Here is an 18,139-nt window from a genome sequence, read left to right as displayed (position 1 = left end):
TGGCAGGCTGGTCTTTGCTGTCTACATTTACTAGATTTTAAAGTCTGGAAGTCCCTGCTCTGCAGGCACGTATCCTTTCTGTATAAGAACGAAAGAGGGTGGGGAGAAGACGAGCTGGCCTCTATGAGCCCAGCACTTCACAGTTGGCCCTGTACTTCAAGCACATAAGTCCCTTCACCATGATTGTGGCTGGCCTCGGTGAGCCCGGCCCTTCACGTTATGAATCTTGCCCCCTATAAGATATGTCAATAAACTCTAGCTTGGGACCCTTAGTGGCCTCCCAACTTGGGTAGCGCTCTTCATAGCACGGCGTGACTGAATAGGTTCAAAAGAAAACATGCTCAGTTACTCACGTAACTTGGCTCCCTGAGATAAGGGAACGAGTACTGGGTAGACGGCTGCGCTATGGCGCTAACGACTAGCAGTCGTCGCTTCAGTCGATAAACCTGAATCCATGGCAATTTGAGCGACTTTTATAGGCAGATGCCCCGCCCATTCTGGCAGGCTTTGCGCTCAGTTCGGCGTGCTTCGCACCGATTGGTTTACGCAGTTACGTGGCTCTGCCATTGGTTCATGCAGTTCCCACTGACCAGCCAGTAGCGTGCAGTAAGCACTGCATTATTTTATAAAGGCTTCAGTATTTCGGAGAAAGGAGTTTGAACCGACAAAGGAATGGACAAAACAGGGAGTACTTGTACACAGAGAACTAAACTAGATACATGTGGGATTAATTGGTAACCTAGGTGACAAACAAGGAGAATTTAGTAACTATAGAAACAAGAACTGAACTGATAGGAAACATAGGATCATGAACACAAACACAATGGAACACAACATAACCATGACAATTATATAAGTTCTATATTAATTATATAAGTTTTGTTGGGTCGCTGCTTCTTCAAAGAATGACAATGCAGGATATTAAATCTGTTTTTTGCAACCCATCATAGGAGATATGTATGAATTATGTAAAATTGTTTACTTCATTCAAATGAATGAGCAACTGCATGAAAAATAGGACCAATTGCTCTCATAAAACAAATACCACATGTTCTTGCATCACAATGAAATATTTCAAGATGTTTTTTTTTATTTATTTATAAAACTTAGTTGATAATGTTGTAAAAATTGTTAGCTTCATCTGTAAGATATGGGATAAAACCTTTTATTAATCCACGTATCTTTTATTAAGATACGTGGATGCCCACATAAAATGTAATTAGATGCTACACACTTTTTTCTTATAATCATTGGCAGTAACACTAATTCAGAAACTCCAAGCTGAAGATTGCTTTCTAAAGGACTGTGCATGTATCAGAGAAAAGGAGAGAGGGAGAGGAGAAAAGAAAGATTAGTTCTCTCACTTATGAGAGTGGCTAGTGACTTCATTAATTTGGGTCTGACTGATGAGAGGGTCAGAGGCGCTGTTTGATGCATACAAAATGCCTGAAGACTCAGGCACATCTGCACATGTGTATGTGTGTGTGGTAGTCTTCGAACCTTCCTAAATAATGACATGCGCGCTTACTAACTTACACAAAACCACCTGAAGCCAACAAACAGCATCAACCAGAACTGAGAGGATATGTAACATCTCATGGTTGTGTAATTTTCAAATAACCCCCTCTCCCGTATCCCCTCTCAACTCTGGTTGGAGGTTTTAATGGACTGACAGATTAAGTGGAGTCCAGCAGACACTATCAGTCTAATGAAAAACAGATGCTGTCCAGATGAGAGCTAAGACCGTGGCACTAGCCAGCTCTCTCTGCCAGGGCAGGGAGTTGGCATGTTGACATGCAATGCAATGATACCGAAAACTACCCGTTAGACATTGCCAGTTTTGTCAGATCTCCATTTACAGCCTTTAAAGAGTACAACTGGTGCAGCAGGTGGGCTCATCAGCCCAACTAGACCATCCTATAATCGGACCAGCACAGATAACCTGTATTTAAAATAGAAAACATAATAATTCCTCTACACAGAGTCAGAACCGGATCGAATAGATAATTCCCATAAAACAATGATAAGCCCACAAATATATGTATCATTGGGTGAACTGAACACAGTTTAGGATAGTAAACAGAATAGTAAAACCTGAACTCACCTACATTATGGGGACCAGCCAGCAGTCTCCACGAGGGATATGGATTAATAAACATACTAAATTTGAAAATGGAAAAATGCAGACATTTTTCTGTGATGGGTAGGTTTAGGGGTAGAGTTAGGGAATAGAAAAGTTTGTACAGAAATACAGTTTGTACAGTATAAAAACCATTACAACAGTGGTGCTTTGGAACTTTAAAAGATAATAATAAAAATGATGATACATCAAGATGATATAGTGTGTTTGCATTTGTCAAGCAACCCTATGTAGTATTAAGTGTTTGTTTAAATGCTTTTAAAACACCTTATGGCCTCTATCACACATTGCACAGAGACAGTTTGATGACACACTTGCATCATTGTAACTCACTGCCTGTCTGACTTGTATTTTCCTGGCTGACCGGCTCTGGCATATCTCTGGCCTCTCAGCCGGAGGGGCTTTCAATCAGGGCGCCGGGGCTGGAACAAACGATCGGAGCAGGGCTGATCCAATTCTGTGTGCCGGGCTGCGAAGGGGAGGAGGGCACTCTTAAACTGATTGTGTTTTCTCCTCAGGGTCCTGTTCCGGCCTTCCCGAGGAACGACCCGCAATTATGACTGCTGACAGGCTTTAAGTCAGTTTCAACCTGACGTCTTTATCAAAATAAAGTGCCGCTCCATTACCACTGGAGAGGAAAAAAGTGAGGAGAGGAGATGGGTTTGGGGAGGATGCTGCCTTTCTTCCGTGTATGTGCAATATCTTCGATTGCTGCCCTCTCTGGGGTAAAAAAAAGAAAATAAACCAAACCTAAGGATATTTTCCCGAGTAGGTTTAGCTGAAGCATGGAGGCCATGCATTTGACCTTGCTCTGGTTGAGGATGACTGCTAAATTGCTGTATTGATTGATTTAGTAATCATGGTTCGTTCAACAAGTCCATCGCCTGCTCCCAACTTTTCGCCTGCTCAACTTTATGGCTTTAAAGGCATAATTTACTACACCACATAAGGTTATCTAATGCATGCAGGCAAAGGAGTACACTCTAAATTCAAAACTGTTACTGCTCCAGTGGTTCAGAGAGAATTGGTGATTAGACGAACAGTAAACACTGCAGTTATTATTATTATTTTTAAAAGTTTAACAGATAATTACTGTCATATAATAACATACCGTAAGTCGTTCCAGAGCTGGGATATCAGAGGAGGAAATAAATAGAGATCTACAGGGAGAATGACATTTTTAAATATGAATAAAAAACAATAATGATGTTTGAACTCTTGAATAACAAACCACTTTTTAATCTTAGACAGCACAAGTAATTCAGAGGTCTGTTTACTCTTGTGTTCTTTCCTAAAAATAAATCATTTATAACTCAATTAGGCTTCTCAATTTAACATGTTAATTTAGCACAAAAAAAAAGAAAGACAGCACTCATGACACAGGATGCAGAAAACAGACGTAATGCAGCAGCTAAATCTTTAATTTAATTATTTAATCTGCATATCATGTAATTGATTTGCTTACATTTTAATTTGATTGACAGTCCTAAACAATATATTCCAGTGTAAAATAATCCTCCACAAGTGAGCTGCTGACAGTCTAGACAGTCTATTTTACACTCAGCAGACCAGTTGCAGTTTGTAATCCCTGTGAACCTGCTATTTCCTTAATTGCATAAACTCACTTAAAACATTTCCTACTATAACTGTGATGACCTCCCACATGCATTAAGAAGGCACTGATAGAAAACTGCTGACTGAGAGAGAAAAAAAGGAACAAAAGACTGAGAGAGATTGGAAAACAGAGGTAGGAGAGTTTGTTTCTCTGTGCACGCTCAGGTATTTGTGTGTGTGTGTCTGTCTATAGGTTTGTGCCAAAGTGTGTGTCTGAGTGACCTGCCTTTGGGCTCATTGACCCATGATACTCTCTCAGCGAAGTCTAGTTCTGCGTGTCACTGTCTAAGGGTCACACACATGGCTGGGGAGCATCTATGTGTGAGACAAACTCCACTCGTTTCTTCCGCCCTGCCAATAAAGTGAGCCGTTCCGTACGCCCAGTATGTGACCTTGTCTACTATTACGCCATAAACCACAGCCAGTAGAATAGAAGCATTTAGTCCACTGCACAATAGCCCTCTTACACTCATTCAAGCTGCACATCTACCACACAGCCTTTTAACACGTGTCACAGTGGTATGTGGGCACAGCGCACCAGAATAGACCACAGATTGAAGAAAAAACAATCAGATGGATTGATGCACTGATGTGTCAGATTACTATCATTAGCTGGGCCAATTGAATACAAGAACAACATTAATATACACCTCAAAATAACAGCCGTTATTTAAGATACATGTCAAAACTCGCCACGTTGTCAGAATTGTCACATCAAAAGCAAGTCTGTGTTTATCAGAAAAGTGCAAACCCTTTCTTATAGTTTTTAGATTTGGTAATGCTTTTCCAATTTTTTCAGTTGCATTTCTTTCCGTATGTATGAAATAAAATATTAATGATATTTTAAAAGATCAAGGTAAGAATATGTGACTTGAGTAGTACAATTTTAATGCATAATGTTTAAAGAGAGTATGTATCTAATGCTTCAGTTCTCATTCCACTGCATGAGTGACAGAAAGTCATAGAAAGTGAAAATGATGTCATCTTTTACTTACCCTCATGTTGTTCTGAACCTGTTTTCTTTCTTCTGCAGAACACAAAATGAAAGTAAATTCAGTGGTTCCAAACCACAATTGGACCCCACTGACTTTCAATATGTGGACAAACAAAAAAAGAAATTTCAAAATATTGTATTGCTTGTTACAAAGTAGAAAGGAAGTCATACAGGTTTGAAATGAAATGAGGGTGAATAATTTTAATATTTAGGTGAACTATCTATTTAATTTGTGCATTTTCTGTATTTATATGATTGTCACACATGTAGTGGAAAGAGTTCTGAAACAAATATGCATAGTAGATTTCATGTTCAAATGTACCACATGTTGTGGGTTATTAAGAGAAAGACATTAGCAATTCAGTTTGATTTACAACTTCTGAAACAAGCCAGTCCAACATCAATTCAGTCCCGTGTGCAAATTTTTTTCATCAGTTTGTTTCATTGTTTTTTTGTTTTTTTTTAGAGGGACATCTCATCCATCACTGAAATGACATAGTACATCATGAAGTCTTTTTTTCAGTCCATTGCTGTCATTGTCAAGAATCAAGAGAGGAGAATCTTGTGAGCATAAAAATACTTCCACCCCATTGGCAGATTTACCGGTGCACTTTGTCCAGGTTCTCTACAGTAAAACATCTAAACATGTCTGGCAGTCCTACTAGACAAGCTGCTAAAAACACACACACACACACACACATCGATTTCACCGCCTCACCTCGCAAACGAGTAGACAGGCGAAAAATGTTGATCAATGAAAATGAAAGATAAATCTAAATGCAAATAGCCCTGCACTTTCCAGCGCATTAATGTATCTATTTGCAAGTCTTAGAAGCTGATAGCCACGCTGGTTTGATATCTGTTCGTTTCCTCCCATAGAAGCAATAAATGTCCGCATGCCATCCTGAAAATTTAGTGCCGAGTGAGAAATTTTACAGTGGAGGAAGCAGACACCATTGTAAATGAAACCGGTATGAGTGAAGGTGAATGTATGAAGAAAAAGTTGACCTAAACTGGCTATATATCAGTGTGCTTGGTGTGCACACGTGCATGTGGTGATTTGACTGACAGGAGGACAGTAAATATCCCCCCTGCGGAAGTGAGAAGTCCGACACCAGCTGATCCAATCAGATGTCAACTAGGATTTCATAAGATGTCAGAGAGAACAAGCACATCTATAGTCCTTATACCAGGTTATCACTCATATCACACATATTTACTTTGTCCCTTCTTTTCTGCTCTTTAATACAAAGCAATAAAGTGTTTGTCTAGGACAATCCGGTCTCCACAGAACTTGCCAAAATACTCTTCTGAAAAAAAAAAAAAGAAAAAAAAAAAAGAAGTTAAACTAGTCGTAGCTGGTCTAAATGAGTCTCCAAACGTATTCAAGCTGGTCTAGCTATATTCTCAGCTTGGCCAAGCTGGTGTTTAGCTGGTTTAGCTGGGCGGCCAGCTTGTCTCCCAGCGTGACCAGCTGAAAAGTGCCCAAAACCCCTGTAAAATCAACAACACACCTCTTTTATCAAGTTGGGAGTTTTATCAACAGCCTAAGTTGGTTTAAGGTGTGTGTTTGTTTGTTTGTGTTTTAAGCAGGAAACATGAATTTGCATTGAGCTTATATCAACGCCAAGTCAGGGGTTAGATAGATGAAATGCATGAACTGATAAAATATATACGCAAGTTGCTTTGGAAAAAAGTGTCCAAATGCATAAAATGCAAATCTAGTTTGGTAAAAAACAAAACAAAACAAAAAACATAACATAACTAGAAATGTCCCAAACCATATAATTAGACTGTGAGGCAAAGTGAGTGACACATACCTTCTTGATTGGCTGTGTAAAAACAATTAGACCTCGATTAGAAATTAACCGCTATGTGGAGCGAGAGACTCCCATTCTACCCATGAATTAAAGCATAATTGATTGGATTGAGATGATATTTAATGAAACATGTATTCCATCATTTGACAAATGACGTTAAGCACTACAGCACCTGAGCTGAAGGCCAGACCGCCCTGAACTGAGCCCGAATAATTGTACTGATTTTCTTTTATGTTATTCAAACACACTAGAGTAGATCATTTTAGTCTCTAGATCTTCTTTTCTGTCTGAGCTTTAAATTCAAAAGCTATGTGCTGTATAACATTTTCCATTTTATTTAATTTCTTCAAGTTCATTTCTTCCTCTTTTTTGTGATATTACAAAGTATGTCTTGTGATAGCTGGTGTTTAAAGAGGTCAAATGTCTTTCTGCCTGTCTTGTTTAGTGAAATTGGAGGGAGAGGTTCCTGTTTCAAATGTCATGCTAATGAACGCTAAGCTCAAGGTCTGTGTTAAAATGTGAAGTGTAGGTACAGATTACCTCTCGCCTTATGAATGACCTTTTTCTGTTCATTTCAGCTGTCTGAGCCGCCCCACGTGACACAATATTATGCTACAATGCGTTTGACTGAGCTCAACATGTACAGAACCCAGAATATTCCTGTAATTGCACATAGCTGCCAAATTAAGATTCAAAGATATTACATTATTATGGAAAATGAAAGCATTGTATGACAAAAAGTGGCTGTAGAAGTCAATATATGGTTTGTTTTATTTCTATATAATTAAACATGAGCATATATGAACATATGCAACTCCATTTTGCATTTGATGTAGACTACATTCTTGCATCAGTTTGCACCTTTTTTAAACTTGTTTTTCTATGTGCACGTGAATTAGCTGACATCTTTGACTGTTACGTCCCATGTGATGACTGCCATGTTTTAGGATGATATGCCAAGTTAAAAGCAGTTCAGCTGTTAAAAACACATCTTGAGACCCCAGTCTGTTCCACTTTGTTGCCAGGCACATCACCTCAAAATATGAAAATGGCTTTTAAAGCTTGAATTACCAGGATGATAGGAAACCCCTTATTATGGCATTTACATATGGGTCAGGAGGCATGATAAATTGTGTTATTTGTATTGCGTTATCACAGCTATTCACATCAAATTGATGCATTAAATTAGCAAAAATGTCAAATAAAATGTAGATATAATTGGTATCCTTATCACACTAGCCATACACATCTGCAGTAAGTGACTGCGACAAGAGTGTGCCTTTTTCATCACAACACAGGTTCTGTTCTGCAATCATTTATATCTCAATGTAAGCTTCAAACGCCCAGCTTGCCCATGTTATCTGATTTCCGTCATATGATATATTTGCCTGTAATTACCAGCGGAGGAATGCTAATGCAATCTGCGAGTGATTAGATTGACTTTGTGGCCACGATTACTTCCTCTGGCTTTTCTACTAGAAATTTAATTCACACAGGTTGTGAATACAAGCACAGGGTATAAAATGAGATGAACACTCAGATGATAAGTGCATTTGTGCTCCTTTGGCGTAGCCCCCCGGCATCCCCCTGCGCTTCTTATGCCAACAGAATTTGTTACGAGGCCACGAGTTCAACCGAGCGATCGCCTGCCTTTGACGTTCCTTATTCTCAGCGGCTGTGCTGTAAGGACAATGAATTCTGCTATTATGGCTGTAATTATTTTAAAGCTTTCTGTGTCTGCTGTGCATGCTTTGAATAAGTCGTCTGTCGGGCCCATGTTACACTCACGCTGGGAGTACAGAAAACACCCTAACGCTCATTGGGGATGAATTGAGTTGACATGCTTTTTCTTTGACTCAATCCCTGTTCTTTTCTGTGTTAAGACCAGGTCTTTTTCCCTCCCTTATCGCACCCCCAGCTTCCCTCTCTCCGCTTAAATCTCCTTAAATCCCTCGCTACCTACAGGCTACGGCTGCATCTCCTAGTGCACTAAAGCTACACTCCATTCACCAAAAGGTCTCCTAGCAACCACTTCCGTTCTTTTCCGTTCCTCCTGAAAGGGATTTTTTTGGAGAGTGTACCAAAGATGTATGTGAAGTATGTGTGAATAATGAAGCGGATGAAGGAGATGTTCTGGATAATTTAATCTCAGTGTGTACGTGGATATCTGCGTATCTGGCCTCACCTCGATTGTTTATCTAATTGTGCAAAAAACTCAAGTTTATGACTATGAAAGTCCCATGCAGCTCTGTTTTCTGTCAAATTTAGGGTCAAATGCTTGGCAGGACATCTTGTTTGTCACGGTTAGTGTTCGTGACTGTTCCATTGAGTGCAAGCACGATTAAGTCCTCACTGAGCCGAGCATTAAGGAAGACAAACTGTACAGATTTAAGATGAGCTATAAAAATGGATCCTGTGAACTTTCGGGCGGTGAACTCCGGGTTAACAAGGAGGCGGTGAGCTGCAGAGATTTCACAAGGTTGAGGTCAGTGTACATTCACAGAGTTACCTTGAAAAACAGCAGATCCCAAGGGAGTGTCCCTAGATTTGGCTTTGAGTTTGACTACATACCAGGCTCGAATATCTCAGACTCATCCCCTCCTCGGTTCTTCATTTGTCTTTCAAACAAATGTGTGTTAATAATAATGAATCTGTGATTGATTTCTCAACTGGTCAATGCAGGCCTACTTGAGCATTCCAACCCTCCAGCCTGAAAACATCCATGACACCTCTGGACAGCTGGGGTTTGTTTGGCAACATCTTCTCTTCTCCATTCCTCCTGGGAAAGGAGGATGAGAAGGATACAAAATGCATTCATTCAAGAACATTCATTCACACTGTAAACCTCTTGTATCCCTGCAAATGCAAAATCAATCCACAAAAAAATGATGAGGCACCAGTTCTCCTCAAACACTGGAGTAATAAAGAAAACCATCAATATTTACAGAGCAAATGAGAGTAAGGAAATTACAAAATGTGTCTTTTCCAATGCTCTATTGATGTGGTGCCTGCTCTGCATGTATAAACGAGCAAATCTGCCTCGTCCATGAAATGAAAGTTGTATGGGGTGAATCTGAGAATGTTCTGGAAAGAATGATTTATATTAGGATGTTTTGAGTTATGTGACCTAATTTGGGATTTTTAAAGACCATCTTTTTTGGGGGGATTTGAATTCTGATTCCTTCATGATCCCATTAACAAATGTGTAATACTTTTGTGGAAGCAATAAAGTCAGCTGCTCAACCTGAAGCAGACTTTGTTTTGAAATGTTTTAAAGACAAATTTGTTACAGCAAAATCAAAGATCATTGGCTCTCCTTGGGGTTCATTGAGGAACTGCAGGGGTTTTATGAATTAATGTAAAGATTTGAAATAATTACTAAAATAATAAAAATGCATTAATTAATTAAAAAAGTAAAATAATGTTTTATTTGTTTACATGTATGTCATTACACCATTAACCAACATCAGAGAACCGTGAACATGTGAATGTGTTGCATTGAAATATTAACCTAAATCAGCCAAGTGAATGTGTTTCGGGTGACAAAAAATATTTGGAATCCCTGAGATATGCTAATAGAACTGTCTTGTAGTTCAGTGAGTCAATGAGATGTCAATTCCACAACTGCTCTGACAGAATTAAGTGAGCCATTTGATATCATTTCAATTGTTTAAATGAGTCATACATTTATGAATTATGGTTGTATTTTGTTATTTCTTTCTTTTGTGTTCAATTCAGACTGCAACATCTTAACTAAAACATTGCTTTTTGGAGATAAAGCAATGCAGGAAACACTATATTATTGTCCCTTTAATATTGTATAAATAATTATAGTATTATAGTATTTTAGTACAGTATTCTATTCTCATTGGTGGAAGAAGTTAGACATCCAAGAACCTTTAACAAAGCCAGAAGTTATGAAAATAATTAGATTTCAGTAATATTTTTCAATATTTTTTTTTAATTGACCCAGTTCTTGATTACCAATCCTTATTTAGTATATTAAATTAAAATTAAACTCTCATGAGAAGTCTATGAAGCATTTAATTGTCTTCATATTAGCTTGTTTATAAAAATGATATATAATTAGTAAAATGAGATAAGATGAAAGAATAATTCACAGAACAGTAATATAACAGTAATGTTAGCATGGCTAATGTTCATTAACAGGGCTAAGTGTGAGCTGAATTAGCACTGATGTAGAGGAGTTAATGATAAACATTAGATTACCTTGGAACACTGGATGAATTAAGAATATCTCTCTTTAGAATAAAGATATATCTTATCTCACTTTAAAGTACAATGAGCTTGAGGCATTGCTGTATGCCTGCTATCAGTGTTTACATCTCTCAAAAGCATTTATGTTATCATCATGTCAAGGCATGATGGCAAGGATATTGTAACGAAATGTGGCTATAATGAGCGCACAGTGATACAACAATACACAGTCTTTAATGAATAAATCCAAAGAGAACACTTAGGAGTATCTTTAGAAATTTTACAACCATGCAAACTGAAATGACAAAACAATGAACTGAGGAAACTAAGGGATAACATAGATAAAACAAGTAAACTAAATGAACAACAGGTGAATGTAATCCAATCAGAAATCATAGAAACTATGCTTAAGCTTTAGCTTTAGCTTTAAGCACATGCACCACTGAATTATCTCCAGTGACAATGATTTGCAGATCTTTTTTGGAAGTTCATTATCAAAAACTTGTACAGGTGCCGAAGCGATTGCTGTTTTACAAAGACGTGCATATAATCCACAACACGAAGCAAAGTGCACTGGGGTTAGCCTATTTGGTACCCACAATTCACTGCTGACATGGCAGTCCATCAAAGGTGCGGCTCTATAGAGCCCGAGCCCCCATGGCTGAAAAGAACAATTACCACTTCTATCACTTCCTCTAAATTAGCATTCATTTGAGATATGATTTACTACAAAGAAAAGCCATTTTTCCCTAATTTTCTCTCCCTTTCTTCCTAGCCTTTCTTCTCCTCTCTTGTCTGTCGTTTCTCTGCGGGAGCGGGTTAATGTAGTAACATTTGTATTCTCCTCTTGAGTCTCAGACAGGCGATGAGGATCTACGGCAGGTCAAGTCAGACTCTCTCTCTCTCTCTCTCTCTCTCTCGCTTTCTCTCAGTTCCTCGCTCCTCCCTCCCTCCCTCCCTTTCTCTCATCCATGGCTTTTTGAAGAGATAAAGATGCTCTAATTGCATTTGCATATCGTGGCTCGTGGGTCGTGACTCTTGGCCACGTGACGTGTGGGCAAACATGAAAAACACATCCAGCTCTCCACCCCTTTCAACTGTGTTTCTGTATTCCTGAGCCAGGGCCTGCTTCATGATTTTAAAAAAGAGTCCTAAATCAAGTAAACGTTGCTAAGATTTGCTTGATTATTATAATTACTGTATGGTGCTTCAGTCCCATTCACACTCTTCCCAATATACACTGGGGTGATAATATGGATGCATTGTTTGACTGTTTGCCAGTTTTATTTACATTTTGTTGTCATAGTAACGCCTTGTCTTGTGATGTCAGGATGATTTTGTTCCTTGCCGTTTGCATGTGCCAAGTATTGACATCTGTGTGTGATGGTATTCAATATACTGTTTTTTTTAAAGTTCTCCATGACATGTATATGCGATAAAACATATTACAACAAACAATTTGAAACTGTGCAAATAAAAGGCTTCACAGGAACCTTTTTCAGATGACATTTAACAAACCTAAATAATGAATTGTTACAAATATGGAAGATTTTAGATGCTGCCAGTTTGACATTTCAAGTTCAGTCAAGACATTAGCTTAAAAAAAAAAATTACATGTACACGTACCTGCATTCCCTACATTATGGAGACCATGTCCCCACAAGGATAGTAATACCAGTAATTTATGAAAAAAAAAAAAAAAAAAATCTGTCCCCATGAGGAAAACAGCTTACTGTATAAATCATGAAATGTTGAAATTTTCTTTTTTGAAAATGTCAAATTGCTGAATGTTTTATGTAATGGTTAGGGTTAGGGGATTGAAAATACAGTTTGCACATGTATACAAATCATTATGTCTATGGAAAGTCACCATAAACCATGTGTGTCAGTGTGTGTAGTGCTGCTGCTGTCAAAGGGAGCTAAAGTCTGTGGGCCTATTTATACATAGTTGTGCATTCAAGCAGTCCTGGAATTTTCCAGTTTAATGTTTGCCACTTGTGTACACAGAAACTGTCTGGGATGCAGATCACTCAAATGGTGGAAAATTGAAAAATAAAAATTTGATTATTTCATTAGTGTCTCAGGCACACTCGTCCTCTGTCTATGTCTCTAGCATAGCCTGTGGAAGATTGTAACATTTTATTTTAACGTCTGTGCTCTTTGATATAATATTTTCAAAATGATATGGTACAAATGAAAGACCATTGAAACCAAAATTGTGGCTTTTAGTGTTCCTAAATGTTGATTAAAAAAATTTGCAGATACAAAAAATTTACATTAAAAACATTATTTATATTTCTTCCAGTAAAAATGCACAAATAAAAATCAATGACTCATCTTGGAGTACAGATTTTTGTCCAATCAGATGCTCTCTAGAATGAGAATGTCAGAAAGTGGCAAGTTTTAATGTTTTTAATCTGGACATTTTTGTCATATATCAAAATCAGATGATACAAGTTTTGTCTTTTAACATCCTTTTTAACGTGTTCACTAATCAAATGATACCTTTTTACTTTTTTACTTTTTTTTGTACCACGTATACTTTTTTATTTTTATACAGACTTGTAGAGACATGTATGATAGGGATTCCATATTGAGGTAATAGGTTAAACTGATGATGTTACTCTCCTCCAACGTCTCCTCTGCCTAACACACAGTTATCCTTTCTTTCTTCCCTCTCTCACTCTCTCCTGAAGAGGTTTTGGGTTTCCCCCTATGTTTGCTTTCATAGCTAACACTATTCTGCCAGTCTCAAATAGGTAAGAGGACACAAATGTCAACAAATGTGCTGGAAAGGGTCAGAACACCAGCAGGCGTTTGGTTTTCCAGGGAACCTTTGCCAAAAGCCAATTAAGTGATGATAGCATAAATAATCTTAGAATATAATACCCTGTTTTTGCAAGCTTTAAACTATTGTACAAACATACTGACTTCAGGTATCATGTATACAAGTAGAATCAGGTATAATTAGGAATTTTGTGCCAACAGAAATGCTTAATATGTGCTCCAATTATGTCCAGTCTGTCTCCATTTCAGAATACCAGACTGCGTAGTTTCATGGCAAGAAGATGGAGTAAAATGTCAGAGTAATTTGTGCTAAATCAAGGCATGCCTTAGAAGCCCAGTGCTGTTGTTGCATTTTAGGAGCATTAAAGTTGTGTTGCACACTCCACATGGAAATTAATGATTTGAGAGTCGAGGTCACACGTGTGTGTCTGTGAGTCTCACGCTACAGAGAGGAGGAGCATTAACAATGAGGCTCAAAGCCATTATTACACACAGCACTGTCAGAACAGCACTCAAAGAGTTTACCACTGAGGATAACACACACACAACACTTTCTATAACCCACCGCACAAACCCGAACCATTTGAAACCAGCAGTAAAGAGCTGTTACAACTATACTTTGATCTGCGATATGAAATGATGCATTTCACATACACATTCAAACAAAACACACACACACTCATTGTCAGATGAGAATTGAGAATGTAATGGTGCATTGCAGGTGTAGCCTCAACAGCCCATTTGTCAGGAGAGGCATTCAATTAGAGATGAGAGACTGAGAGCCCGCCAGAGAGAAAGGGAATGAAAGAGACAGAGAGAAAGTTAATAGAGTTAACCCTTAGATGCAGAGCTGCTGCTGTAGGCCCCAAAATCTTGCAAGGTATTTTTAATGCACAAATAGTTTTGCCTTCTTGGACACCACAGTTCACTAAAAAGTTGTAGCACTTGCAGTATTTCATTGCAAAATCTGTATTTTATTCACCAAACATCTACACACTAGTTTAACTATAGGTGCTAAATATCTTTGTGAGTGATGGAGAATCTGGAAATATGCACCAAAAAAAAAAAAAAAGGGGGGGGGGGGGGAAGAAACTCACTTTCATGCCATTTCAAATTTGTCACATTTGTTTATTCTGTGGAACACAAAACAAAATGTTTAAAAAAATTTCAGTGTTGTTTTGGACCCCACTGATTTTCATTCTGAGGACAAAAAAGTTGCAACATTCTTCAAAGTATCATCATTTGTGTTTCACAGTAGCAAGAATGTCATGCAGGTTTGTAAGGACATGAGGGTGAGTAAATAATGGCAGAATTTATTTTCTTTTTTTTTTGTTGTTGTTGAACTATCCCCACAAAAAAAAACTGTCCCTTTAAATCCGTGTCATATTTTATTTTTTTATTTTATTCGTATTAATCTTATTCAGAAAACGTCTCGGGTTACAACTGTAAACCTTGTTCCCTGAGAAAGGGAACTCGAACTGCGTCGAATGACATTTTGGGGGAACGCCCCTCAGCGTAGCGCCTCTGAAGCATGAATGAAACTAAGCCAATCTTGATTGGTGTTGCGTCATGACGTAACGTGTGACGGCATACACGGAAGCTACAAAGGGACGCCAGCACACAACAACGTCAGCTTCTGTGATGAAGCAAGTCGCTCCCAGGCAGGGGAAGGCGTGGCGAAGGGACGCAGTTCTCGTTCCCTTTCTCAGGGAACAAGGGTTACTGTAACCCGAGACGTTCGAATGACACTTTGGGGGAACGAGTACCCACTATGCCACAATGAGGCTTGCCTGTCGCAGTGTGAAGCTGCGCACAGGCACACATAGGACGAGATCACAAGGGTGCCAGGCGTAGATGGAATGTCCAAGCTATAAAATCTGATGAAAGTATGAGGGGTGGCCCATCCTGCTGCATCGCACACTTCTTGGATCGGGGCCCCTGAAAGGAGGGCTCTAGAGGACGCTATGCCTCTGGTTGAATGAGCCATCACAGCCAAAGGTGAAGGCAAACTGCGCACCTGATAGGCCATGGAGATAGCCTGAACAATCCAGTTGCTAATGGTCTGCTTGGATGCGGGAAGCCCTTTCTTGGGCGACCCGAAACACACTAGCAACTGGTCTGACTTCCGCCATGAAGAGGACCTCTGAATACATATTTTGAGAGCTCTGACAGGGTAGAGCAAATGAAGTCTCTTTTCATCTGCCGTCACATGAGGTGGAGGATGAAAAGCCTGGAGAATCGTAGGCCGTGCCACATTAGATGACACCTTGGGCACATTTCCCGGCCTGGGATGCAGGATAGCTTTAATGTTGCCGGGAGCAAACTCCAGGCACCCCTGGGATATTGAGAGCACCTGAAGATCTCCGACTCTCCTCAGAGAAGTAATGACCAACAAAAAAGCTACCTTTAGGGAAAGGTTCTTGGCCTCAGCCAACTCCAGAGGTTCGAAGGGGGCCTCGACCAGCCCTTCGAGAACCACTGCTAGGTCCCATGTGGTAACTCTGGTACGAGCCGCAGGTCTCATCCTCCAAGCCCCACGGAAGAAACGTACGACCAACTGATGTCTCCTTCGAGGCCCATCCCCTAGAGGAGCGTTGAAAGCCGTAATGGCAGCCATGTACACCTTGAGTGTGGACGGGGTAAGACCAGCCAAGAAGTGATCTTGGAGGAACTCCAGCACTGAAGCCACCGGGCAGTTAACTGGATTCACCACACGCTCTCCACACCATGCTGTGAAAACATTCCATTTTAGGCCGTACAATTTCCTCGTGGAGGGAGCTCTAGAGCTGGGTATGGTCTCTACTACTACTACTACTACTACTACTATTACTACTTGGTCTCAAGATTGGCTTAGTTTCATTCATGCTTCAGAGGCGCTACGCTGAGGGGCATTCCCCCAAAATGTCATTCGACACAGTTCGAGTTCCCTCGAAAGGGAACTTGTCCTTATTTACATCTTTTAATTCAAGTTTCCCTAATGTAATATAATGAAAGCAGACCATAAACAATTTTGATTTAAAAATAAAAAAAGTACAAAAACATCTATTTTTTCTCACCAAATGATCAAATGTTTGGCCCTTTAAAGAGTTTATTCAGGCGTCTAGATAGCAGTGGTGAAGTGATTCAATACAATCTTCACGACAGTCTACGGTTAATGTTACTTCAGTGTATTTAAATGGAATACATGTATTTAATATGTATCAGACAATAGAATTAAATAACTCCAAATGACCCCATTCTAACCTTAAAATATAAAAGAGGGAGTGAGACTCAGAGAAGCTGCACCTTATCCTTTCTGTCCACACCATTTCCTTTCTCAATTTTGATTCCCATTATTGATATTGATTCTTTCTGTCTTCATCTCTCTCTTTCTTTCCTCCCACTTTCTCCTCCGTGTGTTTTGAGAAATGCACTATAAAAATGTTTTGTCTTGAATATTTTGAATGGACAGACAGGCAGACAGACAGATAGATAGATAGATCGCTTTTGTTATTGGTTTGTTATCTTTTGTGATCTAATGCAGTGACCTTCATTTTAAGTGTGGCTTTTTACTTGTCCAAACTATTTTCGAGGCCACTGTACTTTCCACTTTCAGTCAGTATGCTGAAATAAATTATCCTCTTGTGCCTATTTCTTCCCAGTTTAAATTGGATAGCAAATCTGGCCTTATATCTGGACAATATGTTACCACACCAGCAACCCCCTGACCTTAAGTCAGCTGGTTCCTCTGATAATAATAAATGTCACGTGAAGGTGCGAGTGATTATCCCAACACTACCCCCAGGTAGGAGCTACCAATTAAGCAGGGAAATGGTGAGGATAGAGACACAAATGTCTCCTTTCTTCATCCCAAATTAAACCAGGTGACACACTGGATTTCAGCTCCAAAAAGTTTCCCCTTTCACAACTTTCCTCATACTTCTCTATTAGCAAGTTGCCATTCAGAGTGTCAAATGGAGTTGGAGGTATTGTGTCAGTAGTGAATGGGCCCAGATGTGTGTGATGCGTATAGTGCATGTAAAACAGGATGCAGAGTGTTTTTGCTGTTACATGGAGTCGCTCTGAATTCCGCCCACCTCAGCACTCGACTGCTGTGTCAATCCCGCTCTTTAGCCCATGTGTGCGTGTTTGTGACTCAACGGGATGAATTATGAAATGAAAGACTAAAACAGTGCGAGAGGGATGTGCGCAGCTGCGTGCAACAGAAAGAGAAGCGGAGGGAGTGATTTCAGCTACCATCCTGCCGACCTCCTGCTGAGTAAGAACTCGAGGAAATGCATCGTCATTTTAGAGAGAGAGAGAGAAAAACAAGAGACGCTCACTTAGTGAAAGGAAACATTTTACATTCCTTTTCCAGGAGGCAAAAGTTTTCTGTGTTAAACTTAATCGCAGAATAGGACGAGACACGCCTCCGTAGCTTTCGGTACTGTAGGAACACATCTCTGCTTAAGTAACTGCCAAACACAGAGCAGGAGCGAGAAGCACTTCCTGACTCTGTGGACTGTGAAAGCCAGATGGATCTGTGAATTTTCAAGGTCAAACTGAGGCAATTAAACTGAGCTGTAC

The 18,139-nt window shown here is 39.4% G+C and overlaps 1 protein-coding gene and 1 long non-coding RNA gene across 2 annotated transcripts in view; one reads left to right on the top strand and one right to left on the bottom strand.

The window, feature by feature from the left end:
* The window catches only part of LOC307152235 (uncharacterized protein), a 295,127-nt gene that overhangs the window by 182,913 nt on the left and 94,075 nt on the right, over positions 1–18,139 (bottom strand). The gene's annotated exons all lie outside the window — the stretch shown is intronic.
* On the top strand, positions 5,875–7,234 carry LOC307154613. Its single transcript, XR_013820402.1, has 3 exons — positions 5,875–5,941; positions 7,014–7,072; positions 7,147–7,234. It is a non-coding gene; the product is annotated as an uncharacterized lncRNA (long non-coding RNA).

The sequence above is a fragment of the Squalius cephalus genome (genome assembly GCF_949319135.1).
Source record: "Squalius cephalus genome assembly, chromosome: 2".
In the NCBI taxonomy this organism is placed as follows: Eukaryota; Metazoa; Chordata; class Actinopteri; order Cypriniformes; family Leuciscidae; genus Squalius; species Squalius cephalus.
The sequence above is the reverse complement of the archived record's forward strand: the minus strand, read 5'-3'. Positions and strand labels throughout refer to the sequence as shown.